The following is a 16,219-nucleotide window of genomic DNA, read 5'->3' as shown; positions in this document are numbered from 1 at the left end:
TGGAGATGAGAATATAGAGGTCAGCAGAGCTGTTATGTACAAGTAGATTTGATGGCTCATTTTGAGCATGGAGGCAGTAAGAAATCAGCTAGTAGACAGGGAGAGATTGAAATGAAAGAGTGGGGATGATGGACAGAGGAATTTGGTAGAGAAGTTGGGTTGTGCATTGTAGATGGGTTTGCCTTGGCAAGGAGAAAAACTACCTCTTCGTGTGAGATGGGGTGATGGTAGAGACAGAGGCAAAAGGCATCTGTGTGATGTGAAGTGAGCAGAAGGGAAGAAGGGGGAGCTTATGGCAAATGGCCTCAACTTTTTGTGCAAACTAAGAGGCAAGGTTCTCAACTGAAAGAATAGGGGGAGGGAGAACCACGGGAGGTTTGGTAAGGATGAAAAGGTTTGGAAGAGTAACCATGGTGAGGGGGAGAGTGAATTGATTTGGGAGGTACAAAGTGAGAACCCAGTTGAGTTATGCAGCATAAATTTGTAATGGGCCAAGTCAGCATGGTTTTGTGTTGTTTGGCGAGTTTCCTGTGTATTCATATCAATCTCTTCAGGTAGTGCCTATTTTTCCTCCTCCTCAGAACTGTCTCTCTTTGTGTTCTCAGAATTTCATTCTTTTTAAAAAATTTTTATTTGTTTTGTTCTGAACTTAAGAAATAAAGCAAGCATTTCCATACCATAGAATAGGAAAAAAGATGAAGCTGCAAATCTATGATATGTAACTTGCTATTCCTTTTAAAAATATAACATATTACATGAATTTATATTTATTAAAATTAAAATATTCATCATATTTACATTTATGTTAAATATATTTATATGATAAAGTTATCATATAACATAATTTTCCCCCTTTTTTCCTCTCCTCCCCTTCTTCCCCCAAGACATAGCTACGATTGACACAAATATATATGTATATATGTATGTATGTATATATATGTATATGTGAAATCATTCTATACCTACTTCTATTTATCAGTTCTTTCTCTGGGTGCAGATAGCATCTTCCTTCATTAGTCCTTTGTAGTTAATTTGGGTATTTATAATAGTCAAAATGACTCTGTTGCTCCAAGTCTTTGAAAAAAAAATTAGTGTTTTATTTTCCCCCAGTTACATGTAAAAACAATTTTTAACATTTGGTTTTAAAATATTGAGTTACAAATTCTCTCCCTTCCTCCCTCCCCACCCCCTGCCGAAGTCATTCTTAAAATAATATTGCTGTTACTGTATACAATGTTCTCTTGGTTCTGCTCATTTCGTTCCTTATTATTTCATGCAGGTCTATCCATGTTTTTGTAAGATCATTGAGCTCATCATTTCTTATTATGCACAAAGAATTTTATTCTTGAATGGCACCCGGGCTGATTTCTCCTTTAGAATGTTAGTCCTTAGGGTCCTACCTATCATTTCTCAGAATCATTTGAAATCTGCTCTCCCCAAATCGTCAGTCATGCTCTCTTTGATTTTCCTCTCCTCTACAGAAAGGCTTCAGCAAGGATAGCCTAGGAGTACAAAGCATGGATGGCCTGGGAATTATACTGATGGAGAGAATGTCTGAAATGAACATACTGGGTCTTCTCTAAAAAAAAGTAACTAACATTTACATGGTACCTCCTGTGTGCTAGCGCTTTACAAATACTATCTCATTTGATCCTCACAACAACCCTGAGGCAAGCACGAGTTAAATGACTTGCTTAAGATCACAAAGCTATAAGTATCTCAGTCTGAATTTGAATTCTGTCCTCCTTGATCTTGGGGATCTAGGGCTGTTTCCCCTGTGACAAATACCTTCCTCCATCGACACAGACCACAATCCCTCTGTGCTTTACTAGATGGTTTTTGAAGAATTAAAATATTAAATTATTATTAGTATAAAAGTTAAAATATTAAAAAGAGTCCAAATATCAATCTCTTCATGATTAATTGTGAGCCTCTAAGAGCTTAGCTAGGCTGATCTGCAGACCAAAGACACACAGTCCATGATTGGGTTTGTATGAAAACCCTTTCCAGCTTTATGGGATCTGCCAGGGAATGTGTTCTGTTCTTACAACTTTGCTCATTCATCATGATGCTTCCAAGTAGGATTTTAATGCAGAATAATTCTATACAAGATACCCAAGAGAGGGTTAAGTACCAAAGACATGAAGATAATTTGAATCGTGTCATCACAGTGGGGATATATCTTTGGCAAACATACATCTTACTGGCTTGGGCCTCACCCAGTGTTGTGTTGGAGAAGATCCAGGGCAAAGTCCAAGATTCCCTGTGCATAGAGATGTCCTCCAGATACTCCTGTTTATGCCTGACATTGTACAGGTTGCATCAAGCCTCAAGACACTGAAGAGTCTCCTGGACAAGATCTGTAATCCTTCAAAGGAACTTATCCTGTCCACCCACACAGGAAAGGTGAAGTATATGAAGGATGTCTATTGCTTGGATCTCAATAAGCATCTGAATAAACATCCCGGAAAGCTTTCCAACAGTATGTATATCTGGGACAGACAGTACATGTAAACAACGAGCTGGGTCCAGGAAGAGTAGAGGACGCTGGAATACTTTCAGGAAACCGTAAAACTCTTGATCTGACCCATGCTTTCCATGAAAGCCAAGGCCCATCTTCTCAACTCTAATATTTTACCACCATTGCTATATGACAGCAAGAAATAAAACATTACTGCCTTCAATGAAATAAAGATGAATATCAGACAGAGGGTGTAGAGAGGCATATGGTGGGTGTGAGCAGGCTACAGCCTATAACCAATGAGGAGAACAGGAGTCGAGGAATCATTGAGGAATTGTATAGCAGGAAGATAAGATGGGTTGATCACATGTTGACATTGAAAGATGACGTGAACTGCTAGGGTGTTACCATTAGTACACCTGAGATACTGTAAGAAGGCATCAGGTACATTGGGTAAACGCCTTGTGGCAAACTTTTGGAAGAATATGGATAAGCGTTTCAGACATGAGTCAGTTGCAATTTGCATGAATGGAGGGAACTTCTAAAATGAGGAGATCACAGATCTCTGCTGACTGCTTCAGGATAGAGTACTATTATCATCGTTACTATGGCAGAAAAGATATAAATACAATAACAAAACAGAGGAGGACCTAAAGATATGTGCCCAAAAGCTGCCTGTTGTATGTAGAATACTACCTCAGGGACATACAAAATATACATAAAGAGGGTACCTACCTTCAGGCACCTAGTAAATAGCTAAGTCAGTCAGTTAATAAACATTTATTAAGCACCTACTGTGTGCCAGGCATTGTGCTAAACTCTGGGGATTTAAAAAGAGGTAAAAGATAATCCCTGTATCACTCAAGGAGTTCCTACTCTGATAGGGGAGACAACAAGCCAACAAGTATACACTGATAAGTTATATACAGGATAAATAGGAAGTAATTAAGAGGGGGAAGACACTAGAATTAGGAGGGTTTGAGAAAGGGTCCCTGTAGAAGATGGGAATTTAGTTGAGAATTAAGGAAAGGCGAGGAAGTTAAGCAGGCAGAGATGAGGAGGCAGAGCAGCCAGAGAAAATGCCCAGAGCTGAGATGGAGTGTTTTGTTAAGGGAACAGCCAGGAGACTGGTGTCACTGGATCGAAGATTATGTGATGAGGAGTAAGGTGTAAGAAGACTGGAAATATAGGAGCAAGCTATAAGTGCATTAGAGTTACAGATGAAAATACTGTGTGAAAGTTGAGGGCAAAGGTTATTAATGAACTTGGGGATTTGGGGAAAATGAACCTTCAGGGAACAGATAGCATTTGAGTTGAGACTTAAAGGAAGCTTCTCCATAAGCAAAGGTAGGGTGAAGAGCAATCCAAAAACAGAAAATAGCACAAACGGGTGCTAAGATGGGTCAGTATTTGGATTATATGTTTGTTGAATGAATGAGTTGGGATGGATGAGCTTCCTCAAGGAGAAATGTGGAAAGACAAATGATTTTAAAGGCTATTTCTTGAAAGCTATGTGCAGGACATTGTGTTGAACACTAGAGGGTGATGCAAAACAGGAAAAAGAAAGAAACATGACTTCATGAATCTGCTTTTCCACCACAGAGCTCGATCTTAGGAATAACCAGAAATGCTCAAGTTGGCTTGCCAGGGCCTGATGGTTAATGTTTTGATTTAATAGAGGCCAATTCATTTCTCTTATTTAATATACATCTAGACAAGGTTGTTGGACCCATAGTCCTGGACAGGGGGAGGAAGATAAATGTTTCTGGAAAGAGGTCTGTTTCATCAGAAGAAAGATCCTAAGAACGGGAGATGAGGAGAGAAGAGACCAACTGAAGCCGGGGAAGCCGTATGAGTTGGAAGGGGCGGCCAGTTAGAATATTGAACTCTCTAGAGTAATGCATGACTTCTGGTCACCTTAAGTCAATAGTGTCATAAACAGAACTGGAGGGACCAATCCACTTTGCTAACAGAGCACGGCCCCCGGGGACGTGGGTGAGAGGGCCAATCGATTTTGGCGGGGTGCTATCTCAACGGCGCGATGACAACATCGATACCACTAGAAAGAGCCAATGAGAGAGAGTTGTCATCTCAGGTGAGTAGGTGGGTAAACTTTGGTCTAGCCAGTTATCCATGTATAGGGGCCCCCCAAACCACAGAGAGTCTTGGGTAAGCCCCCAGAGATAGAGACAGAGGATCAAGGGTCACCCGTATTTCATCTAACATGACAGGGATCTTTTACTCAAATCCAGAGGCTCTGTTAGGTCATTATTGAATTAGCAAGGGGACTTAGAAAGAATATATAGAAATGTATAACATATATATGACATATGTACACATATACTTACATACATTTATATATATATTATATGTGTATATATGATATATGTAGAAAGAGAGAAAGAGAGAGAGAAGGTATAAAAGGAATACTGATATTAGACTCACTGTAATTATGCAGGTATCTTTCACTTTTTGCAAACCTTTCCAATGAAAAGAAATGTCTGTATATGACAGATTTGTTTTGTAATCTCTTCGCAAATCTCTCCCCAGAGAGCTATAACTAAGCTGGTCATCAAGGGATGATTGATTTAGAGTTGCAAAGTGCCTTGAATATCTTTTACTTCAACCTTATTATTTAAGGAAATTGAGACCCAGAAATGACTCGTCCAAGATCGTATAGGTAGTTAGTAGATGAGTCAAAGTTCCCATGCCCTTCCTGCTTCATTGGATTAATTTGGGGTCTGAGGCTTCACACCAGTCCTTGGTAGCTATAAAACTTTGGGAAAGTTTTTTGCCCTCTCTGAACCGCAATCTCTTTATCTTTAAAATGGAGGTGATAATATTTGTACTATCTACTGTACTGGATTGCACTTTATAAATCTCAAAGCTGAGATCAATGTGGGCTCATTATTATTATAGCTAGTTAATATCAATACACACTACTTTCCATTTTTTCATGTTTCATGTTGAGTATTTTCTAATATGATTCTGTGGAAATCTAGAACAAATATCAATAAGCTTAGAGAGGAATAAACCATGTTTCGTACCTTTTCAATCTACAGATTTTCAACTATCATAGAATTATAATGAATTTGGGGGAAAACTGAAAAGTTAACATATGACTTGGTGAATTAACAGACTTCTGTACCTTGGAAGTTCCTAATATTTCTCTATTCATTGAATTAAAAATATTTGAAAGTTGAGGAATGGAGCATTCAAAACAATTAAAATTGTCGTGTGTTAGTTAACAAAACCAAACCTGCCTTTCTTCTTCTTCTAGGTTTATCCTAAAAGAAACTTTTTCAAAAATGCGGTGAGATTTAGTGGATTAGAAGCTTTTATTTTCTAGCTTTGCCCAAGGGTCAAACCAATTTAATATAAATTGAAAATTCATAATATCACTCAACAAATATTTATTCCAGACTTTGTACTAAGCTCCGGGGATACAAATTTAAGTACTGCCCCCAGGGAGCTTACTTTCTAATTCTGGAGACAAATCTCTTCCTCTCTCATCCCCTTCATCCGTTACTAGGTGTTGTTGATTCTACCTTCTTAGGATAGAGTGCTAGATTTGGAGCGAGTGAAACAAGTTCAAATCTTTCATCAGACACTTAATGGCTATGTGATCCTGAGTAAATCCCTAATTCTATGTCTCAGTTTCCCTATCTGGAAGGTGGACATAATAATAGCCACATACCTTATAGGGCTGCTGTAGCGATAGACTAGGGTCATATTTATGAAGCACTTTGCAAATCTCAAAGAAATGTTTGCTTTTCATTTTCGAAGAGGACCAACGATATCATAGGGTAGTCTTGACTTGTGGGTAAATTGGATTTAAGTAAGCCAGAGTGGCACAAAGGCTTCAGCCTCACTCTTCCAGAATCATTGAAGTCCAGTGGCAGGACAAAAGTAAGACGACCGGCTATGGCCCAGGATCCAGTGGATGACCTTGGTGTCTTCAACGTATGACCAAGCTCCAAGTGCCCCATAGCACCTGCTTCAGCAGCCTTCATGGCCATTGGAACAGATTGTTCTCATCCGCCCATGCCACCAAGGAAGTCTTCACATGCTTAGGGTAGACACCCCACTGGCTGACGGGTTTGAGGCCTATCGGTTACCCTCAACCTGGTTTAACCTGTCTGCCACCACTGTTTTTACCGAGGAGCAGCCGCTGTACATGCTACAGCTTCTTGGAGCCACAGGTGAAAAGTTGGGCGAAGGTAAGCACCAAAGTGGATGAGCAGCTCTGAAAGGGGCTCGGCAAGCCCTCATCCCAGAGCTATATAAACGCTAAGTATTTACTATATCTAACACATCCTCCATCACCTCATGCCTGAACTATCGGAGTGACCTGCTGGTTGGTCTCCTTGTCTGGAGTCTCTCCCTGCCCTAGTCCAGCCTTCATTCTTCTGCCAAATTGGTGTTCTGACAGGGTCGCTCTCTGTCTCCACACGTGCCCTTTACCCAAAAAACCTCCTTTCATTCTACAGAACTGGATATAAAATCCTATTTCACTTCTAAAGCCCGTCATAACCTATTCCTATACGTCTTTGCACTTACTTACAGGTTTCAGCTAAAATACTACTTTCTACAAGAAGTCTTTCCTGATCCCTCTCAAGGCTAGTGACTTCCTTCTGAGATTAACTCTTGTTTACCCTGTAGATATCTTTTACTTACATAGTTGTTTGCATACTGTCTCCCCCACATTAGAATGTGAATTCCTCGAGGGCAGGAACTGTTTTTCCCTTTCTTTGTATCCCCAGCCTTTAGCCTAGTACCTGGCACGTACTAATTGCTTATTAAATGCTTGATGACTGGACTTTTTAACATCTAAATATAACATAGGTTTGCTCTGTCTCTACTCTCTGAGTTCTTAGGCTCAGGTGGGTTACTTCACAGGCCTCTGGTACCCTTGGGGTATTGGCTAGAACTTTCACTGGCTGTGTTCCCATTCAATTTTAGGAATCCAGTGATTAGCACCCCAATTCTATTTAACCATTTAACAATGGATTAGCATTCACAAAGGAATATTTACTTCAAGGATATAGCAAGAATAAGCATTTAAACATTTTCCCCAATACCTTGGTAGTATAATCCCCTCTACCACCTGGGTCTTTGGTAGGGAAGGGGGATTAGGCTCAATTTAATTTCTACATAGCATTAATCCCACCAAGTTCAAGTTCAAAATTCCACTGGGCTAGCACCTATGGACTCTTCTGGTTTCTTAGCACTTCTAGGCTGGCTTCAACATCTAGTCTGGAATCCTTGCCTCCAAGTTCCCCATGGCTTCAGCTTCTGCGTCAGGAGCTCCACTCTGTGCACCTAGAACTGAAAAGGACAAACAAAGCAAGAACAAAACCTGAATCCTTTCTTAGGGGCCGCATTGCCTAAATTCAGATCCTTTCCTGCCTTCACCGCTACCGTGAGTGAATGAGTCCTTCCTCCTTTGATGGAAAAAATACTGATCCCAACCACACAGTAGGCCAACACAAAATGTTCATACATGCACACTAGTTATCCTGTCTCTCAGCAGCAGATCCCAGGCATCTCCATATGAGTGCCTCCATCTTAGGTGATTTGGGCATTCACTACCCTCCTCCGGTTAAATAAATAAATAAATAGGATGTATATATACAACTATATATATATATATATATATATATATATATATATATATATATATATATATATATATATAAAAAACTAGGTATTACATATATACACACATATGTATACACATATATGTGTATATATGTATGTACACACTTATATATGTATATAACCTCTCTCTTTTCTCTTTTTTTCTCTCTCTGTCTCTCTCCCTCTTGCTCTCTTATGCACACGCACAGACACCTTCTGCTACTCTCTTCTTCATCCCTGTCTCATATGATGATGTGGCCTTATCCCTTACCAAGGCTAACCCCTCTACTTGTTTAAGCCATCCAATTCCATCTCTTCTCCTCCCGCAGATTGCCTGCTCTGTCATCCCTATTTTCAATCTCGTCCTCTTTTCTGGCTCATTTCCTACTGCTTCCAAACATGTCCATGTCTCCCCCATCCTGAAAAAATCTTTACTTGATCCTTCCATCCCCACTAACTATCATCCTAGATCTCTTCATCCACGGTAGGCACCTCCACACTTTCTCTCCACTAGCTTTTTTCTTAATTCATTACTATCTTGCTTCCAGTGTTATCATTCCACCCAAATTGCTCTCTCCAAAGTTACTAATGATCTCTTAGTTGCCAAATCCAGTGGCTTTTTCTCAGTCTTCATTCCCCATGACCTCTCTGCCACCTTGATCACTCTCTCCTCCCTTCTCTTTAAATTTTCATGACACTACTCTCACCTGTGTTTTCTTCGATCTATCTGACTGCTCCTTCTCTGTCTCCTGGATCCTTCTCCACCCTCTAACCCTAGGTATCCCTCAGGATTCTATGCTGGACCCTCTTTCTTCTCCCTCTACACTACTTCACTTGTTTGGGGTGTTCAGGGAAAACTAGCATGCCTGGGGTGAAGGCTTTCCAAGACTTTTTCAGGGTTATATATCCACCTTTGGTGTCCACTTTCACCCAACCCTCACCTGGGATTCTGAGAAGCTGTTAGCATACTCAGCAGCCACGCTCCCGCAAATCATCTTGGCATATGGGCTAAACCAGGCTGAGAGTAGCTGACAGTCCTCAAGCCTGTTGGTGAGTTAGGAGGGTGTCTACCCCAAGTATGTGAAAAGGTGGCATCTTTTTCAAGGGCCATGAAAGCAGCTGAAACAGACACTGTGGAATGCTTGGAGCTTGGTCACATATCTGGAAGAGTGAGGCTGGTGACTTTGTGCAACTGTGCCTCCCTTAAATCCAATTCACCCACCAGTCAAGACATCCCCTGTGACATCACTGGTCCTCTTCGAAAACTAAGGATGAACAACAAACGACAACAATTACAACAGAACTCTCTGTTGCACATCAACATTTCCCACTGTCAACTGCAAAATGTCTCCTAGAGAATGGGACTTTTCTGCCTCTTGGCTTGGATTATTTCTTGCAGTCCACCAGCAATCTTTTATTTTCTCACAGATAACCATGAACCTCAGAGACAAGGAAGGTTGCTTCATTATGACAAAATTCCTACATGCTGCCACCATGCTATCTGGTGGAAGTCCTAAACTCTCATATGCATCTATAGCAGAGTTCCCTGCATATTCATTTAATAGCTTTCACTCCTTTCTTAGGAATTACCATAGCTTCAGTATCAAATGGCCTTTGGGACAGAACTTCTGTGTGCACATCAATGTTCCCTCCATGGTGGTGTAGGCAGAATTCACTGTTGACTAGTGCTGCCATCCATCTCTGGCAAGAGTATATAACTTGGCATTGGTAAAAATATATCAGTATATTGTTTTCAGGTCATGCTTGAAACTTCATTCATCCTTCTAGTCTTTGGACTCATTGACAATTTACTTCCAAGTCAAGAGCTACAGTTTGTGTATAAGGTGCCAGATCTCCCCATCGCCAATTCCTCTGTTGACCAACACCAACAGTTAAATGGTGGTCTTTACTCTCCTGATATGACTTCTTCCAGATCCTCCAGGCTAGCATCTACATATAGAAAAAAAGACTTATTTTCTTATAGGCCAACACTGGTATGTGTTACAAACAGCTGAGTTGTTTTTTTTTTTTTCTCTCACATTTATCCATCCACTGATGTCCATTTGTTTTCATAGAGTTTAGAGCGACTTAATTATTCTGCCCTCCAGTTTTGTTTCTCTTTAATTATATATCTATGAGTAAAGTCATCAAGTGGTTTAGTAGCAGCAGTGTAGTTCTTAACATATTTGCCATATTGATTACAAATTCTACAAAAGATTGCAAGGCTGAAGTTTCTTTAGATGTGGCCAATTCAGGAGCACTTTTGCCTTCTCTGGGCCATCATTCATACCTTACCATATCACATAAGTCAAATACTTTTCAATGAAAAGTTTCAGACCAGCTTCTACTAATTGGCTCAACAGTTTTATTGGCCTTTTTCTAATGGTCTTCTACTGCCTTTCCAAAGACAATTAGTTGAAATTTGCCAGCACTTCCTGGAAAATCATGGCTGTGACTATTTTCTCTGTCAGTCATTGGAAAATGGCAAGTACTCCAGAAATATTCTGGGTCATGTGTTCAAATTGATAACAAAAATTCAAATGGAGGCCACCTTTTTATTTTATACTCCCAGAGGAATATGATAATCTCTACTGCTTAAATTTAATACTGAGAACTCCTGGCTGCCAAACAGGCAGTCTATCTTGAATATCAGTTTAAGGTATCAAACTCTTGGCATGGTATATTGGTCCATTTTAGATGTTTTGTTCATAGTGTAGTCATCTGGACACCTATCTTTCCATTTTTGTTCCGAACCCCCATTATATGCAATGCATATAGGCTGCTGGAGTCTGTGAAGACACCATTGACCAATAATTCTGTTGCATGGCTTCTAAGGTCTTCCATTGGAAATGAAGGAATCTTCTTAGATCTTTCCCTGAATGCTCGGCGGTCAATCGTGTGGGTTCTGTGAGTTGCTCCTTAGGCACATCCAACATGCAACTCATGAAATGAGAACAAACGTCCTCCTGTTGATCTCAAGGGATCTTTCCATTCTTCCAATCCTGGAAAGCCAGCAAAGTAAAACTCCAAATTGACTTCTGAGTTTGACAAGTCACCGCTCTCATGATGTTTGCTGCTACCAGCCCCTCTATCCTTCTGCCGGTTTCTACGTAGGCTGCATAGATAGTCCAAGTGTGCATGTATTAGGTCCCAGCTTGTTGCTTGCAGTATCTACCAGTGCTTTAAATAGGCTGGAACTGTTTCCGTTCACTGCTGACATTCCAGTGAGAGTTGGTGGACCTAGAAATAACAAAGCATGGTGCCCACTTTCCTGTTGACACCAACTTAGGAAACTTCAAGCTTGCTCTGATGTATCTCAAATGTGGGCAGCTTGTTTGTTTTTTGGCCCCTTGGCCCAATAAATTCCTAGTCTTTTCAGTGCCTATAGAGGTATATTTCTCAACTGTCTCTCATAGAATTTCTGGAATATAATGGGCACTTGACAGCCACTGTCCAATATAGTATATTCCACATTCTCAACCTTCACTATCACCTCTAATGCAATGTCCTATAAGCCCAATAGGGATGGACCCATAGGGAATTAATGATGAGGTCCTTCTTACTGTTTTTCAGGTCTGGGGGGACTTCTTTCCTGGGACCCATCTTTTTTTTTCCTGATGCTTGGTCCTTGGAATCTAGTCTCTCACATACCAGTTCTATATCCTCTGACTGCATATAGGTATCATGCATGTTTAACAACCAGCTCTCCAGAAGAAGGTAAGGAATGTGTGCAGGACACACTTTTAAATTAAATCTACATTGTCAAGATTTTCTCCATCACTTTCTTGATTTTAGAAAATCAACAAAACAATAAATCACACCTTGATTTGTAGAATTTGCTGATTTCTGAGGTACAATACTTACATTGAAAATTTAATAGCCAATTCTTTTGAGACAGTTAGAAATGGCTCCAGGACCCTCTTGACTATATGCAAGGAGCTGTTCCTGTGCTGGCCAGGGTTGGGCTGTCCTAAATTAAATCCTCTTAATATAGGCACCTGTATGCCTACCTTCCATCTTAATTACTGTGTCCAGCAACTGGTCATACACAGAAATTAACTTGTGGCTTCTGTTGAGCATCAAGCCAATGAATGGCAGTTGTCAGTTATGCCTGTGAATCATTTCTCTATGCAATTTTCCCAGTGTAATCGCACCTGCAGCCTCAGGATTTACTGTTACTTTATCAGTCTCTTAGTTGAACATTCACTCAATTTAAAAAGCCAAAGGGCTTTTCTCTTTTGACTAGAGAGCAGAACAAGTCAAGGTAGCACCAACTTTCTGTGAAATCCTACCACAACCACCACCACCACCACCACCACCACCATCACGGCCGTATTGCCTTTTTAGGTTTTGGAGATGTGTTTGCCATGTGATTCCAGGCTCTGCAACTTTCAAGACCTGCTCAGATCTCCAAGCTGTTCCTTTAATGTTTTCCATAAGTCTATTCCTCATTTCTTTTTTTTTTCTTTTTTTAAAAAATTTCTTTTTCAAATTTTCTTTTGTGTTTCTGCTCCTCTTTTCTAATTCAGGTACTTGCCAGTGCTTTAGCAAATCTGTCAAACGACTGATCCAAATTTCCCTTTTCTATCCTGATAATTTCTTTCTGGACAAGATTTCTTATTTGAACCTAAAATAATCCCCTTGACATGGGGGATGTAGAGTTGGTCTTATTAGGGATGGGGAACCTACTGCCTCAAGGCCACATGTGGACTTCTAGGTCCTCAGGTGTAGCCCTTTGACTGAATCCAAACTTCACAGAACAAATCCCTTTAATAAAAGGATTTGTTCTATAAAACTTGGACTCAGTCAAAAGGCTGCACCCAAGGACCTAGAAAGGCTACATGTGGTCTCAAGGCTACAGGTTCCCCACCCCTGGACTTTTACCTATAGGAAAAGTTTCTTTTTTGACTTAAGAAAACACCTGTTTGGTTTTTTGTTGTTGTTGTTGTTGGCAAGCCTTTTCTTCTCACGAAGGCTTCTGGTGTTTTAGGCAAATTTTTCCCAGAGGAGAAGGAAATTGAGATGAGTTTCTAGGTTCTCTTTTCTACTATCAGTTTCTCTGGGAAATTGTGGAATGATTAGGTGGGTCTGGTAATTCACAGAATGCCCACTGACCTGGGGGGATCTGGTGCCTACGGAAAGAAACCTGGGACAGCATAGCTCCTCCATGTGCAAAAGGTAAAATGTTTACTTCTGGAAAAGTCTGTAATGTGGACTAGAAATACATTGGAGAGACTGACACATGCATAGACATTCAGTTATCTGTTCTGTTCTATTAACCCATCATTAGGAGGAGCCATTTCTATATAACTGCATAGTCTGAACTGGAGTAATCTTCAAAAAGGTTGAATCAATCTCAGCTTAATCTCTTTGGGCATATTGTCTTTGGCTGCATTTGTGGTTGTAATCTTTTTTCTCTCAGAGTCCAAGGAGAAGCAGTGCTGTAAAGGGAGGGGCCTTCTCCCCATCAAGGCCATGTGTATCTAAAAATGGAGTTTTAGTCCTTGGCTTCTGCATTTATTCTTTTCCATTCTAGAGGAAAGGATTGGATCCTAAGCTCTTGTGCATTTTGAAAGGTCAGGAAGGTGAGTGTCTGGGCTTTTCAGTGTCTGGGTTTTCAGCATTGTTGCTGAGAGGAGCAAGAAACAACCTTTGGGAGTGACCTATGGGACTCAGCCCAGTAGTAGTTGAGACCAGGACTCATCTGACAATAAGGCTGTATTTGAATATGAACTTGGTGGGGCCAATGCTATGTAGGAACTGAGCCAAGAGTGAACCACTCTCCCCAAAGACTGATGTGAATTAAAGGGAGAATGTGTCCCTGATGTGCTAGGGTGGGGGGTGGCAAGCTTGTATACTTTTGTTATGCCTTTATCTTTGAAATATACATTCCTTTGTAAGAGCTAATTGATATTAAATAGTTAAATGGAACTGAGACTCTACTTACCAGTGCTTGACAGTGGAGAGAACATAGCTAAGTGAGGGTTCAAGCCCACTGCAGTGGAGAAGAAACAAACCACAAACTCTCAGGGTACCCCAGAACCTGGATGAACAGATATCTGGTCTGGCTTGGGGAGAGCTGGCCAGAGCATATGCACTATATTGCTCTGACTTATTTTATAATTCTCTAAATAATTTATAATTCTTGGTGATTTTTAGAATGTTATTATCAAGAGACTCCTGTCTGTTTCTCTGCCCATTATATGACAACACATTGCAATCAAGTCGGCTTCAGATTGATCCAAAATAATACACAAGATACTAAATTAAGCATTAGAAATTCAGTAGTATACGATAATAACACGATGAATCAATGGCCATGTGTGATTAACACACAGCAAATCAAAAATCAGGAAGGCTAATTAGTGACAACACAAAATGACATGCACAGAATAATGGGGAGGCAGTTATGATAACTACACTTATATACCAACAATTAGTATATAACTAGGCACTAAATACGTACCACTTACGTATGCACATAATCTCATGAAAATACCTACTTAGTGCATTAATCAGCAGCATCAACAAGAAACACTCTTCATTACAATCATACTATGAATACAATAGCAGAATTTCGAAAGTGGAAGACTAAAGCAACTACAACACAACTAAAATCAGATTTAAGGAAATCAGAACTGAAAAAATATAATTTCAGTGAATTAAAAAAAAAAACTAAGCAAATAAAAATAGGAAAGGTAAAAAGAAATAAAACTCTCTCCAAATCTGCAAGAAAACCTGGGTTAAAATTTAGTTCAAAATCCAAATGCACCAAGGAAAAAGAAATCTTTCACAATGAGAGTGTTTCCAGTGTCTCTGAAGCAAATCTGTTTAAAAGGCAAACAACAGTAACAAAAAAGAACGTAAAATATAATTTTAAAATTCCCAGACCATGAGAATCTTTTTCAAAAATTCTAAGCATATATTCATACGTAAAAGTCCCTGGTAATGGGAAAGGTGTGCCGCCCATGAGAAACAGGGGCCCTGAGGGGTTGGCTCCTCAATATTAAGCAATGTTAGCTGCAAGCTCATTGACTTTGGTGCCAAGGGACTTTCAGGCAAAAATTTCACCAATCTTTTACCTTGTGGGGCTCTTAACTGGTTTTCTTAAAATCTCTTTATCTCACTGGGTTCAAAAGAAAAAAAAATCTGGAGTATGACCTGAATATACACACACATACATACATACCAGATATACTTTCATTCAGACTCTGCTAAAGGAAAAACAAGACAAAACAAAGCAAAAGAAAACTTCTTTTCAGAGAGTTTGGCTTCTCTCTCAGTCTTGCTTTGAATATTCATAGTCACCCAAATTTACGTTACATAGCCATCTAGGTTTCTTAATAACAGTTTCAAACAGATTAGAAGGAAGCTTGAGCAGTTAAGGGAATAATGTTTTCAAATAACTAAGCTGTTTTGGCTTCCATTGAGAGGAGAAAAATATCCTCCCCCATACCCCTTTTCACGTTGGGTAAGAGGGGAAATGGTAGACTAGGTAGAGAGAGAGCAGTTTCCCTGATTCAAGAATGCAGTGAAGGAAGAAACCAATGCTTTGGAGGTTTAGGTGTCTTACCAAACCTACCGTCTGTTGGTCTGTCCATTTTGACTTGTTCCCACTTTGGGTTCCTACTTTGCCTCGGTTTTGCTCTGTTCCCCATCTTGCCTGGTCAGCACCTCAGGTCCAGTCCAGTCCAGTCCTCCTCATTCCCACTCTCCTCTTCCCTTCCCTGCTCCCACATCCTGGCAAGCAAGGAGAAATCCTGGCCAACATGGATGCCAGCCAATATGGAATCTTTCTCCATTCTCAATCTTCCTCTCTGACTGCCCAATGGAAATCCTTTTAAGGTGAAAAACCACAGAAACATGCCTGTCCAATAACAGGTAGAAACTTTTGACCCACCAAGTCCCCATGGTGAAGGTTGAGGGGTGATCTGTGCCTAGACAGGGGCTGTTATGTCTAGCATTTTAAACAAATGGAATGGATGAGTTCAGAGGAATGCATTTTTCTCCTAGTGACTGGGCTAGTGAGAATAGGCCTGATCTAGTCAGTACTATTTAAAACTACTTTTCTCCTCTTAATATGTATCCCTTCAATTTTATTAAATAATAATTCAATCA

General features: G+C 40.1%; 1 long non-coding RNA gene across 1 annotated transcript; it reads right to left on the bottom strand.

Moving 5' to 3' along the window:
• Positions 1-7,477: 7,477 nt before the first annotated feature.
• On the bottom strand, positions 7,478-15,793 carry LOC118845642. Its single transcript, XR_005010133.1, has 2 exons — positions 15,684-15,793; positions 7,478-7,789 (listed from the first exon to the last, which is right to left on the bottom strand). It is a non-coding gene; the product is annotated as an uncharacterized LOC118845642 (long non-coding RNA).
• Between the last annotated feature and the right edge of the window lie 426 nt (positions 15,794-16,219).

This window comes from Trichosurus vulpecula, chromosome 4, assembly GCF_011100635.1.
Source record: "Trichosurus vulpecula isolate mTriVul1 chromosome 4, mTriVul1.pri, whole genome shotgun sequence".
Taxonomy (NCBI): Eukaryota; Metazoa; Chordata; class Mammalia; order Diprotodontia; family Phalangeridae; genus Trichosurus; species Trichosurus vulpecula.
This window is presented reverse-complemented; position numbering and strand designations above follow the sequence as displayed.